The 19,124-nt window shown below is 42.6% G+C and overlaps 1 pseudogene; it reads right to left on the bottom strand.

Annotated features, from left to right (window-relative positions):
• Nucleotides 1-898: 898 nt before the first annotated feature.
• Nucleotides 899-18,645, bottom strand: LOC121291308 (annotated as a pseudogene).
• Nucleotides 18,646-19,124: the final 479 nt, after the last annotated feature.

Genomic DNA, 19,124 nt, shown 5'->3' on the forward strand with positions numbered 1-19,124 from the left:
CCCCTCTGTGCTGTCTCCCAGTGTGATCCTATCACTTTGAAAAGTCGAACATAGGAGCTCAGTGAGGAAAGTGTTGGAATCATCAAGTCTGAAGATGGTAATGCCAGGAAAAAGGTGCTGGATGTGAGATGGGGGTCCAGAGAAGTAATAAGCAGAAATGAAGGGGAACTGGGGAACTGTGGGGCATGGGAGCAGAGAGGGGAAGATTGGTCCTTTCGGAGTGAGGAAGGAATTTTGTTTTTATTCATTCATGGGAAGTGGGCTTCGCTGGCTGGGCCAGCATTAATTGCCCATCCCTTCTTGCCCTTGAGAAGGTGGTGGTGAGCTGCCTTCCTGAACCACTGCAGTCCATGTGGTGTAGGTACACCCACAGTACTGTTAGGGAGGGAGCTCCAGGATTTTGATCCAGTGACAGTGAAGGAATGGTGATATATTTCCAAGTCAGGATGGTATGTCACTTGGAGGGGAACTGCAGGCAATGGTGTTCCCATCTATCTGCTGTCCTTGTCCTTCTAGATGGCAGCAGTTGTGGGCTTTGAAGGTGCTGTCTAAGGACCTTTGGTCAGTTTCTACAGTGCACCTTGTAGATGGTACACACTGCTGCCACTGTGCGTTGGTGGTGGAGGGAGTGAATGTTTGTGGAAGGGGTGCCAATCAAGTGGGCTGCTTTGTCCTGGATGGTGCCAAGCCTCTTGAGTATTACTGGAGCTGCACTCATCCAGGCAAGTGGAAAATATTCCATCACACACTGACTTGTGCCTTGTAGATGGTGGATAGATTTTAGGGAGTCAGGAGTCAAGTTACTCACCACTGGATTCCTGGCCTCGGACCTGCGCTTGTAGCCACAGCATTTATATGGCTAGTCCCGTTCAATTTCTGGTCAATGGTAACCTTCAGGATGTTGATAGTGGGGGATTCAGTGATGGCAATGCCATTGGATGTCAAGGGAACATGGTTAGGTTCTTTCTTGATGGAGATGGTCATTGCCTGGCACTTGTGTGGCATCAGTATTAAACTGAGAGGGAGTGTAGAAAGAGTATCTCTGGGGAACTGTCAGCTGGAAGTGAGGGAGTTTAAGAGGGAAAATTGAAAATTTCCAAGTGCCATGGAAACGCAGTATTTTCACCCTTCAATATCTGGATTTCCCGTTCAGGCTTTCATGTTCTGGGTGCAGAGTGAGAAATGGAAATACAGAAGAAATCACAGCTACAAACTGGGAAACAGGTGACGAGATGGAGGATGGGACTGGACGGTTTGACTGACTGAAGCAGGGAGTCAGTGAAGGAAGGAGCGGCACAAGATATCTAATTCAATTCTCATTTTAATCCTCTGAAATTTATATTTGTATTGGTTTCAGTTACAGTCTGATTGGGATTTAACAATGTATAATTTGGAAATTAAAGATACATTTAACAACAACCTGTTGTCATTGGTGGTTTCTAACCCCCAACCCCTGACCTCTGCTCCTGACCCTAATCTCTGGATCAACTCATTGTGACATCATGGATGCTGTGACCACCCCGAGACCCACCTCTTTTCCAGATCCAGATCAGAATCAGAGCAGATTCTCATCCACTGATTTTTATCCCAAGTCCGGAAGTTGGGATAAAGTTCCTCCATGAATTTATTCCCAGTGAATGTGTAGATATGGGACTTGGTGTCTACTCTGTAAAATGAAACTGTCCCAGACTCATAACTGAGATCAACTCCCATCTGCTTGAGGATCTGACCAGCAGGGAGAGGGAGATGGGATTCAGGAGAGGAGTTTATATTAAACCGATGCTCAATCCATTCAATGGTCCAGAATCCAGTCTCTGGGCTCAGTCTGACCACACTTTTCCTCTCCACTGACTCTGCGGCTACTCTCAGGCTCCAGCCTCGATTTCCCATCACTTCCACCTCCCAGTAATGTCTCCCCGATGTGAATCCCTTTGATCCTAATACACAGAATCTGTTTTTAAATCTCTTCCTGGTGTTTGGGAGATTCCTCTTAATCTTGATGTATTTCAAACTCTTCCGATCCTCAGACACCTGAAGCCAGTGATTTGCTGTGTCTAAATCTAGCTTCACAGAAACTGGAAGAAAGAGCAGAGAATTAGAAAGATTCGCTGGGAGTTGGGGCAGAAGAAAGACTCACTGGGGGAGGTGGGGTGGGGGTCGGGGGGAGGAGGGTGGAGAGTCACGCAGACTTTCTACGTTTAAAGAAACATCTGAACACAGAGATGCTGCATTCCTGCTCTCCTAGAGCCTGATCTCTTTTTCCTGTTTAATTAATTGTTGTATATCTGCTCCCAATCTCAGTGATTGGGAAGAAGCAAGATTCCTGCATAAGCCAAGTGCTTCTGACTGATTCCCTCTTTCTCACAGGAGCTGGGTGGAGGCAGGAGCTAAAACAGGCAGAGATCTGTTTGTCTTCTCAAGAGTAGGAGCTTTTAACTGCGGGGTCTCTTCAGTCTGTGACAATGCTGACTCCTGCCTGAAGCTGGCTGGATGTGACTGGTGGGGGGGTCGATCAGGTCACTGCAGGGAAACAAGGATAGGGAATGACAGCTGGTTGATGGTGGGGGGACGGCGGGGGCTGACATTGGAGATACCTATCGGGGGGCTGACACAATTTAATTCCACTATTTGTACCATCATCTGTCAATGTCCCTACCTTATGCTCCAGGTCTTCATCCTCTCTCCCCGCAGTCATTTTCAACTTCAGCTTTTCCTACTCCAATCTCCCATGTATTCAGACCCTCAACTCCATTGCCACATTCATTCAGTGTTAATAGAGCATTCAGTCATCATGTCCCCACAATCTGTTACTCAATCTTCCCCTCTTGCTGCAACTCTCTCCACCTTCAAAAACCTCAAAACCTACCATTATGTTTTGAAGCACATTCCCTAATACCTGCCCCTCACTGAGGCCCCCTTGTAAAACTATTCATTGTGTAAAATGTGCTATAAAAATGTGAGCTGTCGGGTCTATTTTATCTGTTGATGTGGTGTCAGGGTACAGGTGGCTGGAAGCAGAGAATAACAGTTTCTCAATCATCCAGTTCAGAAATCAGCCTGACACAGGAAAGGGAATGTTTAAGATTAGGAAAATGGGTAGATCAGGTCACAATGGGGAACAGGCCTGAATCTGACAGATGGAGAGTTTTCCAGTTTCTTCCAAAATGGCCTAAGGCTTTTTCTTTGCCTCTGGCAGGTTGGGTCAAGGGGTCATTGTAGAAGTTACGCTGAGAGAACAGGAATTGATGGGCCATTTAGTCTCTTCCTGTCCTTTGTTATTGTTTGTTAAATTTAACATTAGATTTATAACTGTTTAAAATCAGTAGATGGTCACTGGAATTTATTGAGGAGACCCAATGTATCTTTGTGGGGCCAGGAGGAGCATTGCTGCCCTATCTCCAGACCGACATGGCATCTTTAAAATAAAAAGGAAATGACTTGCCTGAACTTGATCCCTGCTACCACTAGCTCATCTTGACAAGTTTGAGACCGTTCGATATTTAGTCAACCCATGGTTGACATGCTCATCCTCATATCACCCAGACACAATCTTTCCATTTAAATGAGGCTCACACTCCTCTGGGACAGGTGGCCTTCCGGTACCTGAAAATTGGGCGTTAATTCCCAAACCTGAAACTGGTGGAGGTGGAAATGGGGCAAGAACACTGTGTAATCAATCCCCCATCACTATCTCGATCCCGCACCCACACTGTTCCCACCACAGGGGAAGAGTTAAAATTAGCCCCGAGAATCAAACAACAGCAGGAAACACTGGAAATGCTGACTGTCCCAGGGGGGCAGGTCACATGGTAACTGAGAGCCACAGTCCTTGAACTTTTCAAACAGTAAACGCCCAGCCCAAACCCAATGGTGTCATTTAAACCCCCAGCCCAAACCCCATGGTGTCATTGAGTAGGGATTAATAATAAAATGAAGAAATGCTGTGCCTGAACTGCATGTGGAACATTTCCCAATCAGAACAGGAGATTGAACTGGGAAAAATGTCGGGCAGTCTCGGGTCCGATTTTGCAGAATCGATCAGCACTGCCCCTCCGTGCACATCAATCCACCCATTTATCAGAAAGGGAATTGACCCCAACTAACAGGAACTGGTGGCACAGAACCTTCTGCCCCATTCCCCTACACAACTAATCTCCAGAAACCAAGAACAACAAGTTGTCTCAACCTCTTGACCCAATCATGTCAAGAAACCTGGATGTATCAATGCTCTCATTCCACAAGCATCGAGCAATCAAAATGTACTTGCAATACAACGGCTTCACAAATGTGAATGCACTCCTAAATGTTCAATGGCTTCATTAAATATATTCACAAATGTGAATGTACTCCTAAATTTTCAATGGCTTCACTAAATATATTCACAAATGCATGGTTAATTTGTAAAGTATAGACATTAACTGATAACTTTTATGTTCATATGAAACAACATTTCAGCAAAGATAAAACAGTTGGAATAAAGCAGCTCAATGAGCTCTTTCAAGTATTGGCACTGAAATATTCAGGAACTGTCCTTCAATGTTTTTTTATAAATTAGGGGCCAGTTTAGTTGAATTGTACCATGGTTCTGTATTTACCACAATTTAGTTTCATTTTGCCGTAACCTGCATGGAACAAGAATATTTAATATCTCACACTTCTTACTGACTGTCAGTTAAAACTATCAAATGTATTTTCACACATTGGGAACAAGCAATCCCCTCACTCAGACTGCACCATCACAACTGGGTTCACAGCTGTCATCACAGCGAGAATCCAATGATTAACAATATGGATTAAATGATCTTAGGCACTTTTCAGCATTCCAGTCTCAACATTGAGTTGAACAATTTCAGATTAAACCCTCTGCCTCCATTTGTTTTTAACAGGGCAGCTGTTGGTGATGATTCTGCTTTTCCCATTTACACCTCCTCTCAGCCCATCTATAGTTTCTTTCCTTGTCCATTACCATCTCCTTTTGCCTTACACCATTGTCCCTTTTATCACTTTGTCTCTCCTGTCTTCCACCCTATCATGGTCTTCCCCTTTGTTGTTTCCCCACCTCCCCTTTTCCTGCCTCTGGCCTGGTTTAAAACCTGTTACATCTCAAATTTTTTCCTGTTCTGTCAAAAGGTCATTGACCTGAAACATTAACTCTGTTTCTCTCTCCACAGATGCTGCCCAACCTGCTGAGTATTACCTGCACTCTTTGATTTCATTTTGGATTAAAAGCTCTGTTCATCTGAAAATAATTATTCCATTAAGTTCAATGAAAAGCCTGAGCTGCAGATTGAAAATTGAGACTGAAATATTGGGAAAGGTTTACAGTATTTACATCTCATGTGATCAGCCCACAATTATTACCCACTAACTCTGTGCAAATGACAAGCTGGGAGGTGAAAACCTGTCAGCTGAACTCGACCTGTCAGCTGTCACTTTCACCTGTTTCGAGCATGTTTTAAAGGGGTTCCTTGTAACAACATTACCCTGGACTGACAGTCAAATTGTGGTGTGGTGTGTGACCTCTTTTTCTATTTTAGGATGGATATCTGGAGGAGGAAGAGAAAATTGAGCAGGAGCGTCCCATTCTGCTCAAGTTCAGTTGTCTCTGGAAAATTAACTAATCAGAAAAATCTCTCTAACCCCTCCTCCCGAAAAAGTAGCAGAGAAGTCTAAAGGAAAAAAGAGAAAACATGCAAAACAAAGAAAAAGATGTCACAATATATTATTCTTTCTGGTAGAATGATGAAATAAATTTGTCGGTTTTATTGATCTGGGATATTCTGCTGTTTCACTCAGTATTCTCCCCCTCGTGAAGTGTATTTTTCAAGAACAAACAACAAAAGATAATTACATAATGTTGGCAAAACTCTTAATTGAGAAAGAACAGAATTAACCCATTACACCAGAAAAGGATAATATCTAATCCACTGCACTATCCAGACCCAAAGGTAAAAGGACACGAGAGGACTTATGCGGAGGCAGAAAAACAAAGAAAAGTTGATGGTTCTGTGATATAACATTCCAAAACCTACCAATATCTTACACAACGCACCAACCTGTTTCAAAAATGAAAATTGACACCTAACCCACAGAACCATCCAATCCCAAAGGTGAAAGGTCAACATCTAACCCACTGCCCCACCCAGTAATTGCGGACTACAGCAGGAAGTTCTAACCTAACAAGGTGTGAGGTTCACAGGAATGTAAAATAGTCAAAGCCAGTGGGGTAGGCTTTTCATAAAAAAACAAATGGGATTGTAGAACTCTATCTTCAAAATTCCAGGGCTCTCACACTATGGAACTGGAATTTTCGTATTCACTGTAAATCAGAGTCCAGAAATGGTTCTTAAATAGCTTTTACCTTCCAAAGTACAAAACAGCAATTCTGCAAGTCAAGAACACAGGAATGTATTAATGTGAGAGATTCTGCAGCTACTGCCACACCCTATAAAAGAATATGGGGTCTACAAATAGATCACAACTCCAAAATTAAACTCTTAAAACAGATTACTTAAGAAAGTGTCTGATAATATGAATAAATAGTTGATCACATTTTAAAATTCTAACACTCAAGTAATGTACCCTGAACATCATAAAACGCCTTAAAGCCCTTCATAAGGGTATTATAAAACAAAATGTCATTGACTCATATAAGGAGATATTTGGAGAGATAATCAAATACTTGGTTAAAAATCAAGATTTTAAGAAGTTTTTAAAGGAGGAAAATGAAGTGGAGAGTTTTAGGGAGTGAACTGCAGAGATTATGGCCTTGCCAACTGCAGGCATAGCTACCAATGGTGGAGCAATTAAAATCAGGGATGCATTAGGGTTGCAGAAGTAGCACAGAAGTGTAAAGAAAAAGAGAAATCATGCAAAACAGATATAAAGATGCCACAACATATTACAGTTTCTGGTAGAATGATGAAATAAATTTGTAGAATTCATTGATCTGGAATGTTCTGCTGTTTCAGATCAGAATTAGAGGAACACAGATATCTGAGGCTTGTAGGTCTTTAGGAGATTACAGAGATAGGGAGCTGACAAGGCCATGAAGGGATTTGGAAATGAACATTTTAAAATTGAGCTATGGCCTAACCAGATGCCAGTGAAGATCAGTGAACACTGGGGACTTGGGTCAGGTGACTGGGACTTGGTGCAAGTCAGAACACAGGCAGCAGAAACAGTCAGTGCCCAAGACCTGGACAACATTTAGGCTTAGGCTAAGAAATAGGAAGTAACATACATGTCAGACAAATGCTAGGCAATGACCATCACCAACAAGAGAATCTAACCATCTCTCCTGGATGTTCAATTGCATTACCATTGCGTATCTTCCACTGTCAACATCCTGGGGTTTAGCATTGACCAGCCATATAAACACTGGGGCTCCAAGAGCAGGTCAGATGCTGGAGAACTGTTACATCACAGGGATGTTAGTGCTTGACTGGCTGGTGAGTAATGTGGCTGCATTTCCCTTTATCCAGAGTTAGGAATTTTGCCCGAGCAGCTGTGTAATTTGTAAAAATGAATTATTTTTAGGTAATTAATGTTAAGTAAAACATTTCAGTTAACCTCCCAATATTCAAGTGATATCAGCAGATAAGAAGTGAGCAGCTGGTGAATCTTTTTTTAAAGTAGTAAGTTTTATGTCTAATAGAGAAATGACAGGGCAGCTCAGACCCATGTACTGCGCATCCTGTTTTATATGGGAATTCCAGGACGCTTCCTGTGCCCTGGATAACCATTAAGTACAGGAATTGTCATCAGCTGAAGCAGCTCGAGCTCTGGGTTTCAGAGCATGAGCAGTAACTGGCGTCACTGCGGCATGTCTGCAATGCTGAGCGCTTCATGGATAGCATGTTTATCGATGTGGTCACCCCACAGCTTAAGCGTATGCAGAGAAACAATGCATGGATAACCACCAGCACTTAAGAAGAAACAGGTAGGTAGTGCAGGAGTCTCCTGAGTATATTTCACTCTCCAACCAGTATTCAGTTCTGGATGCAGGTGAAATTAGTGATTTATCTGCGGGTTGCAGCCTGAACCAAATCAATGACATCACAACTGGCTCAGTTGTACAGGGGTCACAAAGAAAACTGGAAGAACAATAGTGATGGGAGACTTGATAGTTGGGGGAACAGACAGGCACCTATGCAGCCGCAGACATAAATCCAGGTTGCTTTCCTGGTGCCAGGGTCAAGGATGTCACTTAACAGCGGCAGAGCACACTGAGGGTGGAAGGTGAACAGTCAGATTGTGGTCTCCATCACTACCAATGACATACAAATCGAGTCTCACAAAACCAGCAACCTCAGGAATCTGTGACGATTTCCGATCTTGCTGGCTTTCGAAGTGGAGGTGATGGTTGGCTTCAACCTCATGCATGTTGCAATACATCTGCTCCTATGTGCACATACCGCCCTTGTGCCTTGTTTGGCCTGAAAGTCTGACTATTTCCCTTTATGTTGCTTCTTTTTATTCTAAAGGTCATGTTAGATCTGGGTGGTTATAGATGCTGCTTACCTGTCAGTAACAGGGGAAACTGCTATACAGTACTTTCATTCATCACCGATACCTGCAGCAGGACACTAATGGTGAGACTTGCACAATGTTGTGATTAAAGTTCAGGATGGGCCAAGCTGGGTTGGGTGGGGTCAAGGGTGGCTCCGACTGGAACCGACAGGCACACCATTCTACATGGAAGCATTCATTTTCTTCTTTATTCTATTACTGGCCAGATGGCACATTTGGAATTTTGCTCTCTACTGTAGATCTGTGGTCAATTAATTAACTAAAACTAGCAGAATAATACAAATCTTTTGAGGGCTGAATGCTTAAATTATTAAACTTTTAATTATGCATTTGTCCCCATGGGGTATCCTTGCACGGCCTGCTTAAAAAAGCATCTGGTTTTCGGACATCGCCAGCTTTCGGATAGCCGGATTTGAGGTACTTTACTTGTAGATTGAAAAGAGGATGTCAGAATTTGAGGAGCTAGTAAGGAAATTGGCAGGCAGCGCCTCGAGAGTTAGTAATCTCTGGACCACTGCCTTGTGCATGTGAGGATAGTAATAGGAGTATAGAGTACACGAATGTGTGGCTGGAGAGGTAGTACAGGACAGAGGGCTTTAGATTCCAGGGACATTGGGAACAACTCTGTACAAGCTGGAGGCGTAGAGCAAGAGAGAGGGCTTTAGAGTCCTGGGACATTGGGAACAGCTCTGTACAGCCTGGAAGGGTTACATCTAAACAGAGCTGGGATCAATTTCCTTGCAGGCTGCAAGAAGTGGGGTGAAAACTACCACCTAGCCAGCAGATACCAAGCAATATGTGTATATAAAATTGCTACTATGAAAGGGGTTTTATTGTTAAAAGGTAGAGTTCAAAGATTCTGGTGATACAATGAGAATTTACATTCAATGAGCGGTGCTAGGTATAACTTCAGCAGTTTTGTGTGTGTAGGGCAGAGGCAATGTGAGATCAACAGCAGCTGTAAGCTTCCAATTAGCTCCACAGGAACCAAGGTGATAAGAACCTCATTTTGAATTTGTAAAGTGAAAATGCTTTGCCTGGTGTTTGGTTAAGTCTATAGGTTGCTGTTGCCTTAATGGAGATTAGTTTCGGAATTTGTTAAAAGTTATGATGGTAGTACTTGTAGCCATGTTTAATGTGTTGCAACTTAATAAAATGTTTAATCTAGTTTAATATAAAACCTCTTGAGAACTAGTGGTCTGATTCCTGAATTTAGAGTTGCATCGCAAATATAACATTTAAAATTATAGGTTATGACAGTGGTTTAAAGCTTCCCTCTGGGATTTTTAAATAACTCAGCTTTACCAAGTGCATTGGTCTTAACAATCTACTGGGTTCAGCCTTTTACCTGTCAGTTTATTTCGTGTGAACTATTGGCCTGGGCTCGTTCTCTTGATCACCATCCAGTTCCTCAAACAGAATTCTATGTTTGAGTGGGAGATGGAAACCAGGTCAGGTTCGCCTTTAAAGGGCTCCAGGTCCAACAGACCAATTCCTCCATTTGATCCCAGGCTTCAATAGACTCCCTTTCTCCTTTATTGGAATTTTATTCGATTTATGTAATTTCCATCTCCTGTTTGAATATTTTCCAATGGTGACCAGAAAATGTTATTTTCAAGTCCATCATTTGTCACCCATCCTTAACTGCCCTTGAGAAGGTGGCCGCCGCCTTGAACAGCTACAGTTCATCAGGTGCAGGTGCACCCACAATGCTGTTAGTGAGGGAGTTCCTGGATTTTGACTCAGTGATAGTGAAGGAATGGCAATATAGTTCCAAGTCAGGATGTTGTGTAGCTTGAAGAGGAATTTGCAGGTGGTGGTGTTTCCATGCATTTGCCCTGGTCCTTCTAGTTGGTAGAGCTCACAGATTCGGAAGGTGCTATCGAAGGAGTCTAGGCGAGTTGCTGCAGAGCATCTCATAGATAGTACACTCTGCTGCCACTGTGTTCTGGTGGTGGAGGAAGTGAATGTTTAAAGTAGTAGATGGAATGCAGAAAAAGTGAGCCGCTTTATCCTAGATAGTGTCAAATTCTTGAGTGTTGTTGGAGCTGCGCTCATCTAGGCAAGTGGGAGAGTATTCCATCATACTCCTGACTGTGCCCTGTAGATAATGGACAGACTTTTTTGTAACTACTTTGTACAACTGAGTAGCTTGCTAGGTCACTTCAGAGAGCAGTTAACAGTCAACCATATTGCTATGGGTCTGGAGTCACATGTAGGCCAGGCTGTGAATTCTAATAATTGTCGAACAAGCCACTCTGTATCACACACTCCGTTACAATGTAAACAAATCGCAGGAATGATGAGTTACAGGGGGAGGGGTAACAGGTATTCACCAATTAACTGAAGAGGTGGAGGAGTCATTTAAAATACTGGGATCCCACTCAACTGCAGCAACAGGGGAAGGTATCATAAGGGGTCTTTGTCCCATATTTGGTTTGTTCAAACTAAGTAGTAAGGTTCTGGTATTTGGCCAATGACCTCAGCCCTGTCATGGAAAGAAAACTAGCAGACTTACTGCAAAAGTCACTGCAAAGACTTTCTGAAAACATGCAGCAAAATATAGGGCTAACAGCAGAATCCAAGACCCTGTTTGCAGTGACCTCAGAGAGGATTTCTCAACAATTCAGAGCAGCCTTTGGTGAGTGGCAGCTGTTGGAATCTGATTATGCCCCAGAGAACACAAGAGGCTTACACATCACTTTAAATGTACAGGAGTTGACTGGCCTGATGTAAATGATAAAATGAAAACATTACAGAATGATAAAAATGTTGATAGAAATAAATACTGTATATTCGTTACCAGGTATTTGCTCACTCGACTCATTCCTGGGATGAAGGGCTTATCCCATGAAGAAAGGCAGAACAGGTTGGGGTTATATCCATCGGCGTTTAGAAGAATGAGAGGGAACTTGACAGAGTAGATACTGGGGGGATATTTCCACATGTGGGGGTGACTACAAGTAGGGGACACCATTTAAGAAGAAGAGGTCCCCTTTTTAAGATTGAGATGGGGAGAATCTTTTTCTCTGTGTGTCGTTAATGTGCGGAATTCTCTAACCCAGAGATCAGTAAAGATTGGGTCATTGAATTTATGGGTCAACCACATTACTCTGGGTCTGGAGTCACCTATAAGCCAGACTGTCAATTCTCTAATAGTTGTCAAACAAGTCACTCTGTGACAAGCACTCTGTTCTCACATTGCGAACAAATTGTGGAAATGACAAGTTACAGGAGGAAGGATAACAGATAGATTTTTGATAGACAAGGGAGTCAAGGGTTATGGGGGAGAGAGGAAAGTGGAGTTGAGACCACAACCAGATCAACCATGATCTTATTGAATGATGGAGTAGGCTTGAAGGACCGAACGGCCTACTTCTGCTTCCAAGTCCTGTGTTCCTATATGTTCCTGTGTATCCAAGATTTCCAGTGCACCATGTTGTAAGAGCAAGATACTTTGCAAACTCAGGACACTTTCTTGCAGGGATAAAGAAATATTAGTAATCCCCATAAGGCCCATTTTCCTGCAGCTCAGTGGCAACAATACCCTGATTTCCTGAGTAAACAGGAGACAGCTCTGAGGATTATACACTCCTGCAGAACAGCAGCACCAGTGTACCTTCTGCTGAGTCTCCTCAGATTTCTTCATAGGTAGAAGAAAATCAGCAGTTCAAAAGCTTAACAGCAGAGCTTAGAGGTGATACAGTTCCCATGTGCCTGTTGCCCTTGGTCGTAGATTTGGCAGGTATCTAGCAACAGTATGGCAATGATGGAAGGAGGTGTTAAATGTGGTGCCAATCAGGCCGTTTTGTGCTGGATATTACTGACTTCTTAAGTTTGTGGCAGCTGTATCGATCCAGGAATGGAGACAGCATTACAGCACACTCCTGGCTTGTGAAATGTAGTGGTAGAAAAACTGTGGGGAAAACAGAAGATTGGACACTTGAGCAGCTCAGAGGCTGGGTATTCTGCAGCAAGTAGCTACAGTATTTTTGTGATTAATCCTGTTGAATTTCTTGTCATTGGTGACCCACAGGATGCTGATAGTGAGGTATTCGACAATGGTAATTCCATTGAATATCAAATGAAGGTGGTGAGGCTGGTCACTGTTTGTCTGGAAGTTAAGTAGCAAGTAACATTCACACCACAAATTAGACCAAACCTGGTGTTCCTAGCTCCTGCTGAATGCAGGACTATTTCATTAGCTGAAGAATTGCAACTTACAGCAATGTAACCACCAGCAAACAACCCCTTCTGACATTATGATGCAGCAAGGTCCCTGATGAAGCAGATGTCGCCCTGAGGAACTGCTGCAGTAATACCCTGCAGCTGAGATGATTAATCACCAACAGGTAACACAATGGAAGATCATTGTGGTTATGAGTCCAGTACAGGGGAGATTCCCTCCAACCTCCACTGGTTTCAGTTTTACGAAGCCTCCTTAGGCCCATGGTCAGTTAACATCATGGTCAGTCATTCTCACTTCACCACAGGGATTTAGCTCTTGCTTTGAGGTCTGAAACCAACTGATTCTGGACAAACTTACAATTAGCACCAGTGAACAGTTATTGTGATTAAGTGAACCTCGATAGGACTGTTGACAACATCTGAGGAAGGGCGGATGCTAACAGCAAGAGGTTTTGCTACCCATGTTTGATCTGAACCATTAGACTTTATGTGGTTCTGAGTCAATGTTGTGAGCTCTCAATGTCAGTTCCCTTCTGACTGTATATTACTGGACCACTATCTCTGCTGGATCTGTCCTGAATGTCAGACAGGACATACCCAGAAATCGTAATGGAGGAGCCAATGTTGGCTGATAAACTCATACTCATTGTTGACCTATCAGGCCACTGCTTAACTGGTCTTTAGGACATCTTTCCCAATCATGGCAGAAGTCCCAGATGTTAGTAAGGAGGACTACACTGTATTGATAGATAAGGTGGACCTCTGTCATCTATTAGTTCAATATCCAGATTGCAGGCAAGAGGCCCATCCATTTTTATTCTTGGTTTTCTTTCTATCAGTTCCAGGCAACTGAGCAGCTTGCAGAGGGCTATGAAGTGTCAGCCACATTAATTCTAGTCCAACACCAAACACATGCTGAACAGGGTAAGAATGACAGGTTTCCTTTCCTAAAGGATATTGATGAACCAGGTGGGATTTTCTGACAACTGAACAGTTTCATAGTCACTTTTACTGATACAAACTATTTTGTTGCCAGGTTTTCTTCAAAATATGAAACTAAAATTTTACCATGAAATGAAATGAAAGGGACATTGCTGACATCCTCCTGACCCACAGCATGGATATATACTGGTCCCATGAACTGGAATGTTCAGCAGAAGTGTCTTCAACCTGGTGAAAGGTGTGCAAAGTCTCTGATGCTCTCAGTGTACAAGTCTAATGTTGTCTACCAGGCTTATTCATCAAGAGCTGCTTAATCTAGATCCTCGTGCTTTGGCAAAGAGGCATGCCATTCATGAAGCTGCTTCTCCTTCTGTAAACTGAGTAGATTGATAGAGGCGAGAGGTCTCCACCCATGCAATTTTTTTCCTTTTTGCTACAATTCTCTCTCACAACTTGGGTCATCCGTCTTGCAATGAACTAAAGAATGTGCATTTCTAGCTGTCAGCATTGAATGAGAGCAGTCTAGGTAAATGAAAAATAAGTGACCATGGCCTACCTCAGAACTCTGTTCCATTGTTAGAATGTGTGTGACAGGGTGAAACCCATGGTTTGGATCATTTACATGTAGGGCAGGGTGAGCTCAGATGTCATTTCTAAACATTAGTGGGGCATTGCACCATCAGGGATGGGGAACTTCCGAACAGCATCTTGCTGCTACCTTGAAGGACTTTCATTCCAGTTAGAAGTTATTTGCAATCATGCACTGGGGCGTGAGGTAGACGCTGAATTTCTTATATTTTTTGTCAACTTACCAGTACTATCTGTTCTGGTGAAGGGAGAGCTGGTGTTGGTGGTAGAAATGTTCTACTTCTAGCAAAATTTCAGACACCAGGAGGAACTCTGTTGCCTCCCCCCACAACCTCGAAGAAAGGAATTTCACAGACACAGACACTGGTCTTTATCATTCTAGAGTAAAAGCAAAGTGCTCTTTGTCCCTTTCACATTCGGGAGGGAGGGGAAAGCGGAAGGGGAAGGGGCAGTGGTGGAAAAGGGTCCTGCTATAAGGTGTGGTACTGCAGCATGGTGGTAATGTCACTAGACTAGTAAACTATGCAAATGCTCTGGGGATACAGGTTCAAATCCCACCACAGCAGATGGTGGAATTTAAATTCAATTTGTAAAATCTGGAATGGTTATGACAAAACTATCATTGATTGTTGCAAAAACCCAATGTTCACTGATTCCTTTTGGGCCAGGAAAACTGCCATGCTTACCTGGTCTGATTCATTCTTAACTGCCCTCTGAAATAGCCATGCAAGCCAAACTCAGTTGAAGGGAAATTAGGAGTGGACAACAAAGTGCTGGTCTTACCAACAAGGCCCACATCCCACGTTAAGAATACATCTTTTAAAAACTGTGTCCAATTAAAATTCATTTCCATCCCAGGTGCTGTTATGCATAAACATTTGTATCACACAACAATACTCCGGCTTGCAAAACCACAATACCCAGTGTCATGGTCCTAATTTCTATCCAGTGGCCACTAATGGAATATGAAATGTGACATTGGGTGTGGTGACATCACATCATCACAGATATCACTAGCGTGCTAACTTTTTGGTTTAAATATGAAAACTACCCCTTGGGTATGGTCCAGGGAGAACCAACGCTCACAGATCCACACCCTGTCTGAGTTAGTGCCTTCAGGAGAGGAGAAATATAGTTAGGAAATATTTCTTTTAATAAAAGGATTTCTAAACTTTCACCTACCTGATACCTGGACATGGGCCTCTCATCTTTTGCTCAATAACCGTTTTTCCATGAAACATGAAAACCTCTTTACTGAATCACTTGTGACATTAGTATGACTCTGGATAGTAATGAGGCCTCTGGAGTCCTTTATGAATTCTGTTTCTGACTGGGTTGTCACATCTTGTCCATTCCCATTCACCCACCATATCACTGGCTCAGAATATCATCCATCTGATTTGCACACAACATGAAGTCCTTCTTTGTTGTTTTCCTCCAAGTGAATCAAAGGCCGCTGTCCAAAACCTGCAATTAGTTAGAATTCCTGATTAAATCCTATTACTCATTTTTATTTTTTAAATGTTTAATTTCAACAACCCATAATCATTTTAGTCTTTACATAAAATTCACCCCGAGGAATCTGTCTGTGAATCTGAGTCAGACTACTTTTCCTGTTTCCGGTATTATCATTCTCTTTTTTAAATTAATTTACAGGATAGGAGCGTTGCTGGCTGGGCCAGCATTTATTGCCCATCCCTAATTGCCTTGAGAAGGTGGTGGTGAGCTGCCTTCTTGAGCCACTGCAGTCCATGTGGTGTATGTATACCCACAGTGTTGTTGGGAAGGGAGTTCCAGTATTTTGATTCAGCAACAGTGAAGGAACAGCAATATACTTCCAAGTCAGGGTGGACTCCCTCATCTGGCCTTCACCCAATCGCTTTGTCAATAACTGCTGCTGTAATATCAGCAGTTCTTGTTTGTTGAATTTATTTCCCTTTTCATTTGTAGATCTCTGTTCCATTCCAGAAAGCATCGAACATATCAACAAAGAGAGCACTAATGTTATACGGCAGAAAGAACTCTGATGGGCTGAGGATGAACATCAATTCTCTGCTGATTATTCCTATCCTCCTATTGACCATGACCCACAATCGAACACCAAATCATAATCTCCCAATGTTATCAAACTCACCCTTTCAGAAACCTTCCTCACCACCGTCCACTCTTTCCCAAGCTTCCACTCTTATTGTTCACCAGCCCATAGCCAGTTTCCAATTCTTCCCCATGATAAACAATAGGACTGTCTTGTGAGATGGATTACTTTAGTCCCATTGAACTAATATCCTCTGACCTCATCTCTTGTCCAATCTGTACCCAACACCATCTGTGACTCTTCCTATACCTTCTGACTTTGACGATTTCATGTTTTCCACCATGCATTTCCTTCTACCATCCACCATCCCTCAAAACCTCCATCTGTCACCAGGTAAGACTCCAAACACAGGAGAGTATTCAACTTACCTCATTGACTTCAGTTTTACTCAGGCTCCTTGGGGTCACACTCAGCTCAATTCTGCCTTATGTAATGATAGTAACTCTCACCTCACCAGTGGAATTCATTTTGATGACTCCTTCCATCAGTTTACTGATGATTTGAAGTAGGCTGATGGGGTAGCAATTGACCAGATTGGATTCATCCTACTTCTCAAAGACAGGACCCACCTGGGCAATTTTCCAAATGTCCACAATCAAATATTGATTAGAAACCACATTGTGGACCACACTATACCCAGGATATTGTCTTGGAAAAGAAGTCTCCAACGTCACAGAGCCTTATTTCCTTATGGGGTGTAAATCAAGTGGAAGTACTGGGACTTCTGGCATCACCTTTTCAAGGTTGACACTAGTTATTTATTATTTTTATTTATTTAGTGAATGCAAATCCCTGAAGCCAAGTGATAGCCTCCTTGTTTGCAAAGTTTCAGGTGATCAGTCCACCACTTAGACTGTAGACGGGACTAACCTCGGTACTGTGCAACATTGTTTGCTTCTTTCCATAAGTGCATAAGGGGTTTGTGCTGAGATCCCAGTGGTGGAGGCTGGCCGCACAGGGGCCCTGGTCTGTCCTGAATCTGTTCAGCAGTGAGCACACTCGCTGTGGTAGTTCAAAGCCTGCCATTGACAGGTGACACCAGCAAGTTGTGGATACACAAAGCAACTTCCCCCTTCCCATTGAAATTTTGCACCATCTAGAAAAAGGTGCCTTCAAAATGCTCCATCAGGCCCATGAATTTTGTCCTCATCACATTTAAAATAGGAACTGTGCAACTAAATTACATAAATAGAGTGTTGAGTGACACAGACTGGGTACTTCCAGTAATCAATCAACCCGATGATGCTACCCTTCTGTACACACATTTATCTGATGATACCTTTCTCTGCATAAAAGATTTCCATGAATGACATGATGCCAATTCGTGGCGTCACATATTTGAAGGGGCTCAAAGTTAATTGCAGCACATGCCTAGTGTGGTCTGAGCTCAGAAATGTTAACATACTCTGTTAGTGCAGTTCAGGCCTTCGAAGGAACCTACTACGTGCACGCTTTGGACTTGGGAGTGTTCACACTGTGCACTCCCTGAACTCAGGAGTATTAGCATGTCCAACGTTTGAACTCTGAGGGATTATGTCTAAGGTGTCAATATACTTTTCTATAAATCTCTGCACAGTTGAGCAGAGGTTGATCTTTGCACTGCCTGCCTGCAGTCTGAGTACCACTGACTGGATCAAATTGCAGGCAGAATGCTGGCTGAGTGGTATCCAATTTAACCTCTCTCTTCCCTGTGTTGTCTGTACGCTAGGGCACAGAGTTTTATTTTAATTGAAGAGCGACATAGATTTCCAATCTGGGCTAAAGATAGCAGTTTAAAATATTTGCTAAAGTCTTGAACTTTCCAGCAAGTTCTTTGTGGTTTTCATTTTCCAATAACATACAGCTTGCTAATTGTTCATGAATTTTAAAAATGCTGAAACTTGACGATTGTGCCTCATACTCATCAACCATTAGTAGTTTGCAACTAGAGGAACCAACCTCCAACTTTCAGATTTATCACTGCTTTGTCATAGTATGTTTTGGAGTCAATGGAACACGTATAGTTTCTTTCATCTGATGCTTTTATCTTCTTCAGTTTGAGGGAGGCATTTCCATGGAGAAATTAATCTTTAAAAAGTTTGGTCCTCTCTTGATAAGCTTTGGCCTGCACATCAGGTTGATCCTGTCTGGGTGTATAAATGTACTGGTGAAGCTGAGTCCGATGTAAACCATCGAACCTCCAGGTTATCCAGAGATGTAACTGGTACCAAGTGGCACTCTAATACACCATCTTCACCTACAGTGACTATGATGGGATGATCCGGCACAAGAACACGGAATTTCCTTGTAAAATATAACATTTTAAACATCAATACCTATTCCTGCAGGAATAGATTTAATCTTCGGAACAGTAGTTCAAAGAAAACATATAAAATTTCATTTTTAGTGTTAATATACTTTGAAAAATCATGAATTTGGAAAATAAATTCATAATAATGCCCCCAAAAGGGCAGAATATTACAAAAAAAGTATAACTATTTCCTCTTTATTGTTTACATTTACTGGCTCATCAAATTTACTTTATATGAACAGATCAGGTGATAAATGGGTATTGTGACCAGTGATCTCAGATAGAGTGGTACAGTGGTTCAATGGTGGTGTCCCTCAAGGCTTCATATGAAAGTAATAAAGCTAAACTTGATGCTGAGCCCCATTATGGCAAATGGTCAAAAGCTTGGAGTTTTAAGGACCATCTTAAAGGAGAAAAGAGAGTCAGAGAGGCAGAGAAGTTCAGAGAGCGAATTCCAGAGCTTAGGACCAAGGCAGCTGAAAGCACAGT

The sequence above is a fragment of the Carcharodon carcharias genome, chromosome 19, assembly GCF_017639515.1.
Source record: "Carcharodon carcharias isolate sCarCar2 chromosome 19, sCarCar2.pri, whole genome shotgun sequence".
Taxonomy (NCBI): Eukaryota; Metazoa; Chordata; class Chondrichthyes; order Lamniformes; family Lamnidae; genus Carcharodon; species Carcharodon carcharias.